Genomic DNA, 16,397 nt, shown 5'->3' on the forward strand with positions numbered 1-16,397 from the left:
CCCAGGGCCTGTGTATACTGTATACAGGTAGTCCTGGATTTATAACAGTTCATTTATTAATCATTCAAAGTTATAGCGGCATTGAAAAAAGTGACTTATGACCATTTTTCACACTTATGACCATTGCAGCCTCCCCATGATTTACATTTGGATGCTTGACAACTGGTTCATATTTATGACGGTTGCAGTGTCCCTGGGTCATGTGATCATCCTTTGTGACCTTCTGACAACAAAGTCAATGAGGAAGCCAGATTCACTTAACAATCACATTACTAATTTAACTACGGCAGTGATTCTCTTAACAAATGTGGCAAGAAAAATCGTAAAATGGGGCAAAACTCGGTTAACAAATTTCTCAGTTAGCAACATAAATTCTGGGCTCAGTTGTGGTCCTAAGTTGAGGACTACCTGTATTTCTAGGAAACACAAAAACCAGTCCTTTTGTGTGAACCCCACAAAGGCCCACATCTCCCTGAAGAGCTGGGGTATCTTACTCTTTCATCATTCGTGAGGATTAATCCACCCTACCAAATTCTGTGGATGAAACCAAATCCCAGCAAACCATTAAGTGAAGTTCTTTCCAAGTCTATCAACTTTGGGAGAAGGAAACATCTGTGGTCCAAATATACTTTCTCACGCATAGTCTATGCATTTCCTGTTCTTTCTTTTTTCTCAGGCAGTCTCCTTGCCCCAAATTATTACAGTATATTTTTATTTCTACCTACAACCCAAAAAGATCCTTGTATTTTGTTCCTATTGTCAGCTCCTTATTATGTGTCAGCCTCCTCCTCCTCCTTCTCTTTCCTGGGTTTCCCCATCACTTCCCTTCCTTTTTTATTTTAAATAATTGCTGATTCCATGAAAGTATTGTTCATGTAATCATTCTTTCTATTTTGTAAAAAAAACAAAAAAAACACAAAATACTGATGACTGACTCATGAATGGGTCCAATTGGTTTACAAGAAAATGTTGGGAGTCCAAGAAAATACTCAAATTCTGTCCTGGCTCTGAGCACTGGAGCACCATTCCCCATACCCCACACCCAGTGGTGGGATTCAAGACAACCGGTTTAACAACCGGTTCTCTGCCCTAATGATTTCTTCCAACAACCAGTTCACCAAACAGCTCAGAAAGTTAACAACCGGTTCTCCCGAAGTGGTGCGAATTGGCTGAATCCCACCACTGCCCACACCCTGCCAAGAGAAAGATGGAAATTCTCCAATCCTAGGATTAAGAGGACCTGTAACCCAAAGCAACTCAGTTTTGCTAGGATTGAGGTGAATCTTATTTATCCTGACCCCCACAACCTCAATAATCACTTGGTCAGCCGGGACAAAGATATATAGTACAACTAAATATCATCAGCATGCTGATAATACTGCACTCTTAAGTGACAGATGACATCCCCAATGGCTTCATGTAGATGGTGAACAAAAACAGGGAAAGGTACACCAAAAAGAAGAGACTTAAGGTTAGACTGCTTCCCCCTCTCAAATCAGTGGTGGGATTCAAAAATTTTTACTACCGGTTCTGTGGGTGTGGCTTGGTGGGCATGGCAGGGGAAGGATACTGTAAAAATCTCAATTCTCTCCCAATCAGCTGGGACTCGGGAGGCAGAGAATAGATGGGGGCAGGGCCAGTCAGAGGTGGTATTTACCAGTTCTCTGAACTACTCAAAATTTCCGCTACCGGTTCTCCAGAACTGGTCAGAACCTGCTGAATACCACCTCTGCCTCAAATGGAATCAAACTCAGAGGAAGGAGGAGAAACATTATAATGCCCCACAATATCCTGAGCCAGTGCAGAAGACTGTCAATAGTATTGAAGGCCATTGAGGGATCTAGATAATCCATTTCCTCCAAGACCCTTTGGTTCTACAAGCCAACCATCTTCTCAGAAAACGTCTCTGGAGACAGGACAAAAATGTTCAACTCTATTGGATCCACTGATGGGCTTGTCGAGGAGAGGATGGACCATGGTTTCTTTCAAAGATGGCAGGACCTTGTCCTCTCTCAATAATACATTTACTGGAGGTCCTCACCAGTGGTGGAATGCTGCCGGTTTAACAACCGATTCGGTGAGCGCTCGCTTCGCACTAAAAATTTGAGCATTTAGAAGCTCAGCTACTTACCTTCCAAGTCAGCAACGGTAAGTAGAAAAGCGAGGGGGAGGGGGAAATCAGCTGTGCCGTGTGATTGAGATGAGCTAGAAAGCAGGAAATAAAGGACAGGATACGGCGGGGGCGGGAGGGTGGGGCCAGCTGATTGTTGGAGCTACTGGTTCACCCGAACTGGTTGAATACCAACTCTGGTCCTCACCAACCAGGAGAGACAAGGACCTAAATTGCAAGTGGATACGTTAATAGCCCCAAGGATTCTGTTCGCTTATTCAGAATTCCTAACATATATTGTACCTTCAAACATAGTTTCCCTCTCGTGCTGGTGGCATTTTAGCTACCCACGGCTAGCACTTGGAGAACTAAGATAGCTTTTCATGAATATGATTAAACGTTTCTTTTCCCTTTCTTTTTTATTTTCTCTTCCTCGCCAATTACGGGAAGTTTGAAAGAAAAATTCTGAAGTGGTTGTAAGCCTGTGTAAAATTAGTTACTGTTTTCCTCAAGAGCAACTGGTTTACAAAAGAAAATTTTGATTAAAAGACACAGACAAATATGCAAATATCATTTATATGTGTCATTTTGAGACCACAATACTAAAAGGCGTTCCCTATTCAGAAAAACAGGAGATGAGGTATCCAGATTTTTAAAAAATGGGGAAGAAAAATCTTGATGTTCGAATAGTTTAAACGCTATTCCCTTTGTTTGCATCAAATACCATGATTAGTTAAAATTTTGAAAAAATGTAAATCTTACAGCTATGGAAAAATGCAGTGAAACTCTTGCATTAACTTTGGTTGGATAATAAGGTAGCTACTTAACAATGTCTCACATGAATGAATGTAAATCAGAAGGAATTCCTCCCTATTTATCCCCAGTGAGTTAAACATGGTTTGTCACCCTGAGAGAATATTCTATAACATAGGAATAATCAGAACACATTGTTGGCTCCAATTTTCCCTCATTTTATTTTTCAGAAAGTAGTCGGCTTCACAATTTAGTCCCAGGTAGGAGGAGAATTAGCTGTATAATACGAACTGTTTGGGGAAAGTAGGAAATGAAAGGGAACACTTCTTATACTCAGTCGTGTTTCCCTGCACTTACTAGCGCTATAGAAATCGCCCTGATTTTCATTGTTATGTGCTTTGTATGTTGTTTGTATTAAGCAAATCTGCTGCTTTCCTTGCCTATTCTCCCCAAAGCAAATCCACACGGATCTTTTGAAAGAAAACTGAACTCTCCTAGACAAAGACTGATGCCACATCCATCTGACATGTCCAACAAATGGGTTTTTGTGCGCTCTGTCAGCATCTTAATCAGAGTGTCATGCTAAGCCCACACGACACCTTCTCCGTGCCGGAAGCTTGGCCAGGACTTAATCCTTCAACTTGTATATACTGAACCAACATTCCGATGAGCCCTGATAATTCGTACCTTTTACATGTTTTCTGTCACCCCTTCAGATTTATCACATGTCATGAAATCGTTCGCCCTCTGCCTTGTCAATCCTACTTCAGAACTGTAAAAAAAAAAAATCCTGCAGTAGGTTAGAGCAAGCTGCTATTGACTCTTAATTAGCAAGTCAGCCCGTTTAAGCTGTGAGTAAGGTGGCAATTGAATTCCTAGCTGAGAGTAAGCCCCACTAAATCCATTGAATTCATTTCGTAATAAGTGTATACTGTAAAAAAAAGCTGCTAATTCATCTGACAGGTTCTATTTTTGCTTGATAAAAGGAGAATAAGCAAATGGATTGGGCTTGGTAATCAAATTAGATAGGCATGGCAGCTTTGTTAATTATTGAAATCCACAAAACCTAGTGGTCCCGCAAGCAATAGCAATAGCATTTAGATTTATATAACGCTTCACAGTACTTTACAGCCTTCTCTAAGCAGTTTACAGTGTCAGCATACTGCCCCCCCCACCAACAACTTGAGGCCTCGAAAGGATGGGAGACTGAGTCAACCTTGAGCCAGTCAGGATCAAACTGTTGGCAGTCATCAGAATTAGCCTGCAAGACTGCATTCTAACTACAGCTACTTCCATGTAGTTTCTCGGCATCTGTGACCACAGAGTTCACACAATTCGTATTAGGATGTTCTGAGGGTTTGAGGCTGCATGTGGGCCGGTGATACAGAAGAATGTCTTGCCCTTGTATTGTTGAAGATCCAGCGCATTTCTTTTCACTTGGGGGACTTCCGCACCACTGCTAAATCCTCTCTCCAATCTCTGAAGTAGGCCCACCATTCTCTTCATGCCTATTAGCCTTGGAATGCCAGGGAGGCCTAATGCCAAGGAGGCTAATTGTGCCCAGGAAAAGACACAAATGGCACGCCAGGTGAAGATGTGCAGAGGCCTTCTTGGCCATAGCTGCTGCCAGCTCATCAAGCAGGAATGATGAATCCGAGAAGACTTTCAATTGACTTTCAATCACCTCATAGGAAATGGCATCCACTCAACAAGCTGAAAATGAATTCTCAGATTACAGAACTTCCAATTATTAATCTAATTTGACTTGCAAAGCAGCTATAGGAGAGAGTTTACAAGAAATGAGGGAGGGGGGTTGGACAATTTTTTAGTACCATAATAACATGATAGCACGCAGAGTTGCCGTCAGGAGTTGGGCAACCTGTAAATTGAACGTATGTACAGGTAGTCCTCGATTTACAACCTTCAAACTTGCCACAGAATTCCTAATAGGTATCTACGACCTGGATTCGAATTTCTGAAGATGATCAGGACCTCCCACAGTCATGTGACTGAACTTTGGGTGATCAGCCATGGGCCACATTTAGGGCTTTTTGCAGCATGCTGAGGTCACTTGACTGAGTTTTATAACAGTTTCACCCAAGCCTGGCATTCACTTCTGGTTTTTGGCAAAACTGTGCCCATAGCAAACCACTGGTTTGCATAACAACCACACTGTTTGCTTGACAACTGCTGTAAAAAAAAAAAAAAGGATGGGTGACCCAATTTACAACTGTCACAAGTTTCAATCACAATGGGAAGGCTACATTATGGTTGTTAATTCTAGGATAACCTGTATATATGAATAAGAAGTACATGCATACATATGCATACATGGAATGAATCGGTGAGGAGTTATTTTCTTTCCTCCTGAATTTGCCAAGGATTTGAGGTATCACCTGTTTCTGATTTTCCTTTTCCATTTACCTTTGTTCAATAGGAAAATGGCACACTTCTGTTCATGTATGAACAGAAAGAATAATTGCTGGGCTATTTCTCTTCTGGAGGATTCAAGAACAGGTCTTTGAGGGGCTTTTACTTTTGATGCTGTATCAGATGCAGACCAGCTCCCCACCCCTGCATTTAGAGCAATAGTGTCCTCTCTGTACTAGTTAAGTGAGGGAGCACTAGTTAAGTTTCTCCCCATCTCCCTCCCTCATCTGAGGAACTAAAGAGAGAGAGAGGTCTGAGGAGAGAATGCTTCTGGAAAACAACTGAAGAGATCCAATTCTTGAATCCAAAGAAAATGGCTGCCCAAATAATTAACGCAGAGCTTTACGGATGCTTTTGAAAGTCAATATGCACATTTACACAAAAGACATATATTACTATTGGAATCTACCTCTTTCTTTAGCATAATAAGAGTTTGCATACTGCTGTCAGGAGGAATTTGCACAAGGACCTATTCTCTGGCAGGTAATAGTAAGCAAATTCCTTAGGATCAAAAGGGGAATCAAATGAAAATAACAATTAGGGGGAGAAAAGTAGTTTGGGATGTTGTAGGCAAGGATGCTGTGTATGAGTGTGCTTGTGCCATGAGGAAACTCAGCACAATTGTCTAGGTAACTTACTAAGAAATCTGAGAGTAAACATCCCTCCACCCCATATCCACTCCTAACTGAATTGCTTTACCTGGAGTGAGGACTGCCAAAACTAGTTTTATTTTGTAAAGGCATTCCTATAGCAGGTGGTCCTCGACTTACGACCCCAATTGAGCCCAGAATTTATGTTGCTAAGTGAGAAATCTGTTAAGTGAGTTAAGTGCCCCATCTTTTCTTGCCACATTTGTTAAGTGAATAACTGCGGTTGTTAAGTTAGTAATACAGTTGTTACTAACTGAATCTGACTTTGCTTGTCAGGTCACAAAAGGGGATCACATGCAACCGTCATAAATACAAACCAGTATTTTGAGGAATATATTGAGGAGAAAGGTTGCTGTACAATAAAAAACTTGAAGTGGAAGAAAGGCAGCTCTGAACAAACAAATATAAATATATTAAGATAAAGAATGAATTGTTTAAGAATAAAAGAGGGTAAATATGTACAAATAGTAAAGTTAGAATTTAGGATAAATGAAGAAGGTGTTTATGTATGCAAGTATAGAAATACTGAGGTATGTTCAAAAAAAAGGAAAAGGGGGGAAGATGATATTGGCAAAAATTGTATTTGAGTAAAATGTATTTGAATTTGACTAATTGTATAAGATAAGAAACGATCAAGACACTGTTCAAAAAAAAAAAAGAAAAATGTGGATGAAGGTGGGAGAGGAGGAAAAAACCCAATAAAAATTGTTTTTTTTAAAAAAATAAATAAATATGAACCAGTTGTCAAGCATTTGTATGTAAATCACGTGACCATGGGAATGCTAAAGGTGGTGTGAAAAACGGTTATGTCACTTTTTTCAGTGTCATTGTAACTTTGAGCGGTCACTACATGAACTGTGGTAAGCCGAGGACTACCTGTAACAGGTCTGATTGTTTTGATGGTGAAATTCATATTAATTCAAAGCCCCCAAAAGCTGTGTTCCCTCAACTCCTGGTTTGTCTTTAGGTGCGAAGTATCACAGTTGCAAAAAAGTGAATGATCACCTGATTAGTTTAGTGGGACCAACAGTAAGTTAGAGCCGATTCATGAAACCGCTCTTCCATTCAACTGTCTCCAACAACTATTTGATGGATTCCCCTTTCGCACTACATATCTCTGCATCCACTAAGATGTGCAGGATAAGCTATTTGGCAGATGCCTCAGTAGTTAGAAGCCCACCTGTCTGGCCTGCAGATGATTTTCCCACACTTCTTGGTAAGCTGAAAATGGTGTTCCGGAAATCTGTAAAGATTCGTCCTTTTCTTCCAGCCTTTTCATGGTTCATTGAAAATGCGTTAGCTTTGAGTGCTTATTTAACCAGAAAACTGGCAGAAATAAACAAATACAGGTAGTCCTCGACTTACAACAGTTCACTTAGTGACGATTTGAAGTTACAACAGCACTGGAAAAAAGTGACATGCCTGTTTTTTTCACAGCATCCCGATGGTCATGTGATCAAAATTCAGATGCTTGGAAAATTGATTCATATTTATGATGGTTGTGGTGCCCCAGGAGCATGAATTACCTTTGGCAAACTTCTTACAAGCAAAGTCAAGGAGGAAGCCAAATTCACTTAACAACCATATTACTAACTTAACAACTGCAGTGATTCACTTAACAACAGTGGCAAGAAAGGTCATAAAATGGGGCAGAAGTCACTTAACAACTGTCTCGCTTTAGCAACAGAAATTTTGGGCTCCATTGTGGTCGTAAGTTGAGGATTACCTGGAGAACAGAGAGGTTATGATTTTAATTTTGGACCAGCTCCCACATTCCCACCCTAATAAACGAATGCATTTCCATGGTACTGGATTAAGGAATGGGCAAGGGTTAAGTGAAATCTACAAGTCTCACAGCTGACTCTCTATAGTTTTAACCAAATCATACCTTTTTTTTAAAGCCTTCCAAAACTGTAACTAAGTGAGCTAGCAAAAAGGAGAGGGGGGGAGAGATCAGATCCCCTCTCCCATTTTGTAATTTACAAACTGCCCCAAAATCTGATTAAGAATTAACTCCAAGTTACCCCAAGTCTAAAGGTTCAGGTAACTCAATTTCATTAGCTCCTGGTTTATTTTGGACTGGCTTTTTCCCCCTTTTTAAAAAAAAAAAAATCACTGTAAGCCATTAACTAATGACCAAGTGCATCAGGAATTATCAAGCCTGTAACAGACCTGGAATTTACAGAAAGCCCAATGGTAGTCTATAGAAAACTGGTGTCCACTTTGTCAATTTTTAAAGTTAGTTGAGGTGTACTGATAATAATAAAGATGACTTCAAAATCCATTATAAAACAGGTGTGCCATAAAAACATGCTTATTCATAGCAATCCAGAAGAATGCTGGAAATTGAGTCAGCTGACCGGTTTATCTCACTGGTCTACCTGGGCCAAAAGTCTTCCAGGGCTTCAGAAAGAAATCTTTTCCTTCCTGCAATCAATTTCTCTCTCAGATTTATTGTAATTAATGTAGTACTTTTCCATGTGTCAGCTATTCCCGAGTTAGAACACACGCTATCAGGCTGTTGAGCATATCAAGGAACGGGAAAATTCTGTGCATTTATTGCACTCGGAAATTGTTAAAGGGATTAGAGAAATATTCTGCCATCCTTACAAAAGAACATAGCAATGGCTGGAAAGCCTGAGTCGATGCTGGAAAACAAAAAAGAAAAGAAAAAAAAAAAAAAACCCTTCTCTGGTGCAGAGTTGCAGCCTGCCTGCCTGCCTGCAGTCAAAACGGAGCTGCAGTTACTAATTGTACCAAAGATAGACTGACACTAACCTGATGTTCACTAAAGGTCATGGAGCCAATCCAGGAGCTCCCTCAGCTGGTATCTGAAAAAAAAAAGATCTAAATGAAAAGACCAGCTTTTTAAAAGGAAAAAAAAAGAAAGAAAGAAAAGAGGTTTTCTCTTGTAGATGAGAATGAGAAATAGATGCTACATCGGTTTTTTTTCCTATTTGGCCCAAGTTTCTCACAGTTTCAGAAGGCCTTGGTTTGGTGCCTTTCTGGAAGAGAATCTGATTGGGTAGTTCGGTTCCCGTGTGCCTATCCTGGAGTATTTGGGACGGGGGTCCTGCACAGAAAAGCAGCCAACCCCAGGAGGAAAGACTTAAGACATCCCAGCATCTCTGAAACAAAGCAGAGCAAAATGGGTTGCAGTGATTTCACTTCCTCCTTCTTGCACACTTACTAAGCCCTTCCACAGAGGGTCCTTTAGAACCATAATACTGTGCGTAGAGCTTGGGGGGCTTTTTTCCCCCTCCCCCTTCCTTTCCCCAGACGACTTTTAAACCTAATTTCCATTTTTCAAGTCATTTGCAAAAGCCTCCCGTTGCGCCAAGCATTCCGAAGGGAGAAAAGGCGTCTGGATTCGGGGAAGGCGTGCGTGAGTGCCGTGCTCGTTTCGGCCAAAAGAGGGCAGTGTTGCTGTTTTGAATCCCAGACGGCGGAGAACCGTACCTGGCGGTGTGTTCCGGGCTGGTAAGTAACAGCTGCTGTCTCTTTTCTTTTGCTATGTACAAGTTTTCACATGTCTCCGTATTCTGTAGTTAATCAGGACTTTGTAACTATCTGTCCTGCCTATTAACTGCACCAACTTCGAAACTGTTTAAAGGTTAACACATTTCACTCCCATGCATGAGTGGCACACGTAAGCGGGGAATGCTTGCTCGTGGGACTTTTCTTGCTACAAGGAAAGAAACCGAGCAAAGACGGAGAAAAGACTTAACATTTGCAAAGTGCTAACAGATAACTTAGGTAGCGTCTGCTTTTACTATGATTTGAGCAAATTATGCCCTTGCGCGCATAATGTGGATTGGCAAGGGCTGTTTGTCAAATCTCAGCTAAGTCCGCCTTGGAATTCAAACTTGGAGAGCATTCACACATGCTTTAAGGAAGGACGTTGGGTCTCCTTGTAAAAATCAGGTTTTCATTTTCTTTGGATCAGATCTGTGCTATTGGGAGAAAGGATTAATTGGAAAACGGCTCTTACGAAATGCAAAATGACATTATGGTTTGTTGCACAGTCAGACTAGGATTTGGCATTTTCAAGTCTTTGCCCAGGACTGAGGATAGGCAGATGGTGGTATCCTTGCTGGGGATGTAAGCAACTCCAAGTAAAGCTGCCTTTTGCAACTGACTGAAGGTGATTTTTGTCAATGTTGATGGCGTTCAAATAGTACTTCAATTGTTTTGGGATCGCACCCTATTACTATTGGTACTGTCGTGGCTTTCTTTTGCCACAGTTGTTCTACTTTTAGATGCAGGTCTTTGTATTTTGTGATTTTCTCCAGTTCTTCTGCTGTCTCTGGGTTCCCCAACATCTACTATCCAGACTTTGTGTCTTTCTCATTGGCAGTTACTAAGTCTGGAATGTTATGAGGAAGGTTCATGTCTGTTTGAATTTTAAAGTCCCAGAGCACATTTTAAAAGTTGCTGTGATTATTAATACTGCTACTATTACTACTACTATTACCACTACTACTACTGTTAGCCTTCACCTTTTTTACTTTATTCAAGCATTGTGTGTAATACCGCTAACTCATTTCTCCTAATGCTTTTCCTAGAATGAAAAAAAAAATGCTATTTTTCTCTGCAAGGGCAAAACTCAACTGGAAGTGTGCTCTTTGCACGTTGATGGATCTTCTATTCCGCACCTTAGGAAAGCCAACTTCATGATGAGAACCTTAGCTAATTGTAATGGAATGCTATTCATCAAACTGAATAGCAGAGGCTGCCACATTGATTCATATAAATGACAGGGTAGCATTTCTCTGCCATAGAGAGATTCAGTGGGTGACTAGCAGGTGTCATCTAAATCTAATGCTGATCTTAGGTCTTACTACAATACTTAAGTAGATCTATCTGGCAAAGGGACTTCCTTCCTTCCTTCCTTCCTTCCTTCCTTCCTTCCTTCCTTCCTTCCTTCCTTCCTTCTCCCTCCCTCCCTCCCTCCCTCCCTTTCTTCATATTGTCCCAGCACATTTGGAAGCACAAGTTTGAGGAGATTTGTCTTAAGGTATTTCAGAAAATTAAAAATATTATCAAGTACCAATAAACAAATGGTAGTTAGAATGTTCTCAATAGCAAAAAATACTCTTTGGAACAAAATACCCCCTGGAATACGAATAATCCCAGATCTTCGCACTTTCCGACGTGCCCTGAAGACCTTTCTGTTTCAACAAGCAGGGCTAGCATAAACATCTAAATTCTATGCCAAGGTCTTAGCAGATACACCAAGTTGACTCAATTTATTATTTACTGTTTATATAAAAAAAATATTATATGTATATGAAATCTTAATCTGTTCACCGCCCTGGTTTTGACTCATTGGATCAAGGGCAGTCTCCCAGCCTATCTTGATAATTTCCTTGAACCGAGGCTATGATCCCATGTCTCTGTTCTCCTTCTCTAAATGTTCTTTGGGTCAGGCACTTTATACCAAATTGCTGACTTCAATTCTCTATTGCAGAAAGTCTAGATAGGAGGAAGGGAAAATATCCACACAATCTTAACTAAAATTATGATTTCCAATGTTACCTTCCAGGCCACAAATACAGATCCATGTTGTATTGAACAAATATATCTGGTACATAACCAATCGGTGCAGAAAATGATACATACTACAATATCACTTTTTTAAAAAAAACATTGACCCTTGAGCCTCGAGGCTATCTTGAGAGCTCACAGAAACATATTGATCTAAAGAGAGAGAGAGAGAGAGACCTAACATTCACATGGCTTTGGGATTTGTTCATTTTACTCCCACTTTCTGCAAAAGGGCTTTTGTATGACTCCTTACACGATGCAGAAAATGCAGGTAGCGTTCAAATATATTATAGCAAATATAACACAGGTGAAACTTTGAAAATGTCTACTGGACTTTATCTCATTATCTGGAAAGAAAACGTTAAAACATTTCTACACATTTAGCAAGTCAGGAAGCACTTAAATTGAACCCACTCAAGTGGAATCCTCCAAAATGTATAGAATTTTTTAAAAGTTACATCAAAGTAAAAAAAAAACAACAACCTCTCTACTTAACAATGCCTTAGTTTGCTTCTTCTTTTCCTTAAAGCCACCCAGTGCTTAGTTCTCAAACTATCCATCTCAATTCTGGTGCCTTCTCCAATATGTGTCAGTAAATGTAACGGGGAAAAGAAAAAAAAACCCATGTTCTTGAATAATAATCGTCTTGCAGGTTTCTGAAGTCCAAATTATATTTCTCTTTCTCAAATATTCATTTAAAAAGTATAGATTGTATTTGATTGAAGAGGAGGTCTGTAATGAATGGTATTCTTGTTTGCGTACAAAAACTAGCTCCCCGTGCCATTGCTCTGACAGTAATTGTGGTCTGAATGCAGACAGCACAATCACGGAGTGGGCTTAATGGCTACCCTGTGGATTGAGTGCTCCAATTTTGTTATTATCAGACTACTTTTTTAAAATGCAGAAATTAGCCAGGCTAGCAAAGAGTTAATTGAGTTCCTGTGCCAGAAAACTCTCCAAGAGTGTTAATTGAAAAGAATGCTTTGTCTTTTTAGGCACAGAGGAAATTTCGAAGACTCTCTAGATGATATCATGGACCCAGGAACTGAGGGTCTTTTTAAAGAGCCCTGACAACAAGGGAGATTCCCCTCCGAAGCATGCTCATCACGGGGGCATCTGAAAGAAATCCCAGAGCATCAGTTTATCTCCCTGATGCAGGAGGAAAAACAGGCATCCAGAAACTAGAGTTGCCTTGATTTCCTTTTCTCGGCATCCAATCTCTTTTTACCACTAGGATACTGAGATTCTAGTGAAAGAGATCGACCTCAGCCGTGTAAAAAAGGGACAGGTCTCCCATTTCCATGTTTTCTCGCGCTCTTTCTGTCAAACGAGCTGCCGAAGCGATTGCTGGAACACCTTGCCAGCATTTCGTTTCTCCTCCTAATCAGCACATACAGGTAGTCCTCGATTTACAACAGTTCATTTAGTGACTGTTCAAAGTTACAAGCAGCACTGAAAGAAGTGACTTATGGCTGGTTTTCGCACTTATGACCATTGCAGCATCCCCACGGTCACATCATCAAAATTCAGGCGCTTGGCAACTGACTCATATTTATGACAGTTGCAGTGTCCTGGGGTCATGTGACCCCCCCTTTTGCAGCCTTCTGACAAGCAAAGTTAATGGGGAAGCCAGATTCATTTAACAACGGTGTTGCTAATTTAACAACTGCAGTGATTCACTTAACAACGGTGGCAAGAGGGAGTGTAAAATGGGGCAAAGCTCACTTAACAAATGTCCCACTTAGATCAAAACAGAAATGTTGGGCTCAATTGTAGTGTTAAGTCGAGGACTACCTGTACACTGGTTCTCTAGACAGAAGTTTGCTTCTTCTGCAGAAGGACTCAAGCACAGTTGGTCTCCTGGGGTTCTTCCCCCTTCATCCCCTCAGGGTTCCCTCTCAGCCCAGTAACCCAACTCTTAGCCCAGAACCAAAATTCATCGCCTAATCAGGCTGCTTTTCCTTTCCAAGCATTTCCCAAAATGATTTGGGGTGGATCCAGAAAGAAACTGATGGTGTTGCTGTTCTACAAGATGTGATGTGAGAACTAGCAAAAAAAACCCAAAAAACCTTGTCACAATCTGGACTTCAAACGTGTGGGCACCTGGTAGAATTGCACAAGAGAGCATGCAATGCCAGCGACAAAAGGAGACATTGAGAATCAGAGAAGATTTAATTACTGTAGCCTATCCGGTTTGGCACTGGCTACACTGACTGGCAATAGCTTTACGGGATTTCTGGGAAGGATTTTTTATTTTTCAATCTATCTGGAAGAACTGGGGATTAAATCTGGAAAAGATGGAGATGAGAAAGTTTTTCTAGATTATGGCAGAAATGGTTTGGGTAGTAGAAAAGTAAGCTTGCTATACAAGTTTACAAACTCGGGTTTATTTAACTGTGATTAACTGAATAAAGATTGGGCACATACAATCTTTCAAGTCACCTTATTCCAGTGGTGAAATCCATTTTTTTTTACTACCGGTTCTGTGGGTGTGGCTTAGTGAGCGTGGTGGGCTTGGTGGGGGTGGCTTGATGGGCATGGCAGGGGAAGGTTACTGCAAAATCCCCATTCTCTCCCCACTCCTGGGGGAAGGATATTGCAAAATCCCCATTCCCACCCCACTCGGAGGCCAGCCAGAGGTGGTATTTGCCGGTTCTCTGAACTACTCAAAATTTCCGCTACCGGTTCTCCAGGTCCTGTCAGAACCTGCTGGATTTCACTCCTGCCTTATTCTCTAAGATGTAGACAGCCTGTTAACCTGCTATCCTCCGATTTTGAGATAGCAGAAATTAATTGTACTGTTCTGGCTGCAGAATGCTATTCTTTTGTAGGAACATTGCCAAAGTGTTGCTGTCCTGATAGTTTTAAAGTGGGACAACTTCAAGGATTGTGTTTAGTAGATTCTCGTGGTTTCTCTCCTGACACCGAGCTTCGCCAGCAGGGAAAAACAACCCCCAATCTCTCTCAATGTGTGATGAGTGCCACACATAAATCCAGTTAAAAGGAGCAGAGGACTGGCTAAAAGGAAGTGACAGAGGAGATAAAACTTTGGGCAACAATTATATGTCATTGTTGGTCAGGAAGAGAATATTTGATGCTCAGAATCTACATCACTTTAGTCTGAAGACCATTTTTAATTAAACATTACTGTAATTAAACTAGACGTATCAAATCCACTCTCAGCGTGATCTCTAAGCCCGTGATAATCATTCTTTTCCCCACATGCCTTAGAGATATTGAAAAAACTCCGAAATCATATTGTTGCTTTTTGCTGGTCGATGAGGCGTACCTGTATTTACAACAGCAGGAGGAGGTCCAGATGAGAATGGTATTATTTTCTGTTTTCCTATTTGTGCTGCTTCTTCTGCTGCTCTCATGAATGGGAAAGGCTCAGGGAAGGAAAGGGGAAAGGCTGGCCATGAAGGAGATGGAGCGGGGAGGGTGGGGGGAGGGGAGGAGAATCTTCAGGCATTTTCAGCAAGCAACTAAACTGTTTCACCAAAAAAACAAAAACAAAATTTTTCATTCAGAGAAATGGGGGGGGGGGGGAAGGGTAGAGAGGTATAAATAAAAACCAAGGGTACTATCTCTGCAGAATTGCAGAAACATGAATAAATGGACTTTTTAAGAGGTTACACATTCAGATAAAAATAAGAGCCATCAATTGATTCAACTTTGATTTTTATCCAAAGCCACTGTAAAATAATTTAGGAATAATAAGAGAGTCACTATGTTATTTCTAGTCTTGTAGACATCTCTCCATATAAAACAAATAGGTTCTTCAGATGCTTTTTCTCAAACCAGGGTTTCCCCACCCCCCAAAAAAAGCTGTTATGTATTGTATATGTTGGGGGAATGGGATGTGAGTGTCCATCAGGAAGCAAGGGAGACAACAAAAGGAAACCTGTGTGACAGCATCATCTCCCCAAATGCCCCAATGAGTGATGCCAGTTCAAAGATATACTTGGTATGGCACCTTAGAATGATTTAGAAAATAGGGTATTTGGCACCCCCTAAGCTTTAGTGCCCTTGGCCTTAGCCTGAAGCTGGTCCTGCCAGGGTACATGGTGGCATCAGGTGCTTGGATGCAGATCCTGGCATTGATTCACAGACAATTCTGATATTTGATATGTGGGAGAGGAGAGGCCATTTGAACTGAGGATAGAGCACAGAGAAGACTTCACTTTCTTCTTGCCCAGAAAACTCCCTTTCTCACTTCAGAAGTTACTGTTTTAGCTAACTGTTTTCTACTGTTAGCTACAGAAGGGGATCCTACATTTATTAAAAAAAACCTCCTATGAAGATGGCTGAAAAGAAAATACAGATTTCTGAAGGCCCACCATACCTCAGTGGTGGGTTGCTCCTGGTTCTGTCCGGTTCTTTAGAACTGGTAGTAAAAGGGCCAGGAGGCTCCATTTACCCGCCTGGACCTCATAATTGAAGATCTGTGCATGCACGCTCCCGTTGCGAACCAGTAGTAAAGGTAAGTAGAACCCACCCCTGTCCAAGATCCCTTCCAACTCTGTTACTGTTACATGTTATATACATAAAGTCGGTCATCAGGCTAGAAATGGTGGTCTAAGGCAACATGCAACTTTTTGGCTCTGAGGGCTGCTTGTAGTGTTGTGTACTGGTTGGGGCTGGGCATATACAAAGCACCTTATTCACCCCCAGTGCTTGCAACTCTTCTTAATTTTCTACAAAGACCAATAACTTTGTAGTGATAAGACACTGTTGAGCTCAGAGAAACAGTCTTCAAAAATGGACTTTGTTTGTACAGGTAGTCCTCAACTTACAAAAGTTTGCCTATAACTGAAGTTACAATGGCACTGAAAAAAGTGACTTACGAGCATTTTTCACAACATCCCAATGGTCAACGTGATTTATATTCGTACACTTGACAACTG

Source organism: Pituophis catenifer, unplaced genomic scaffold (assembly GCF_029215685.1).
Source record: "Pituophis catenifer annectens isolate HBS135680 unplaced genomic scaffold, rPitCat1.0.hap2 SCAF_1, whole genome shotgun sequence".
In the NCBI taxonomy this organism is placed as follows: Eukaryota; Metazoa; Chordata; class Lepidosauria; order Squamata; family Colubridae; genus Pituophis; species Pituophis catenifer.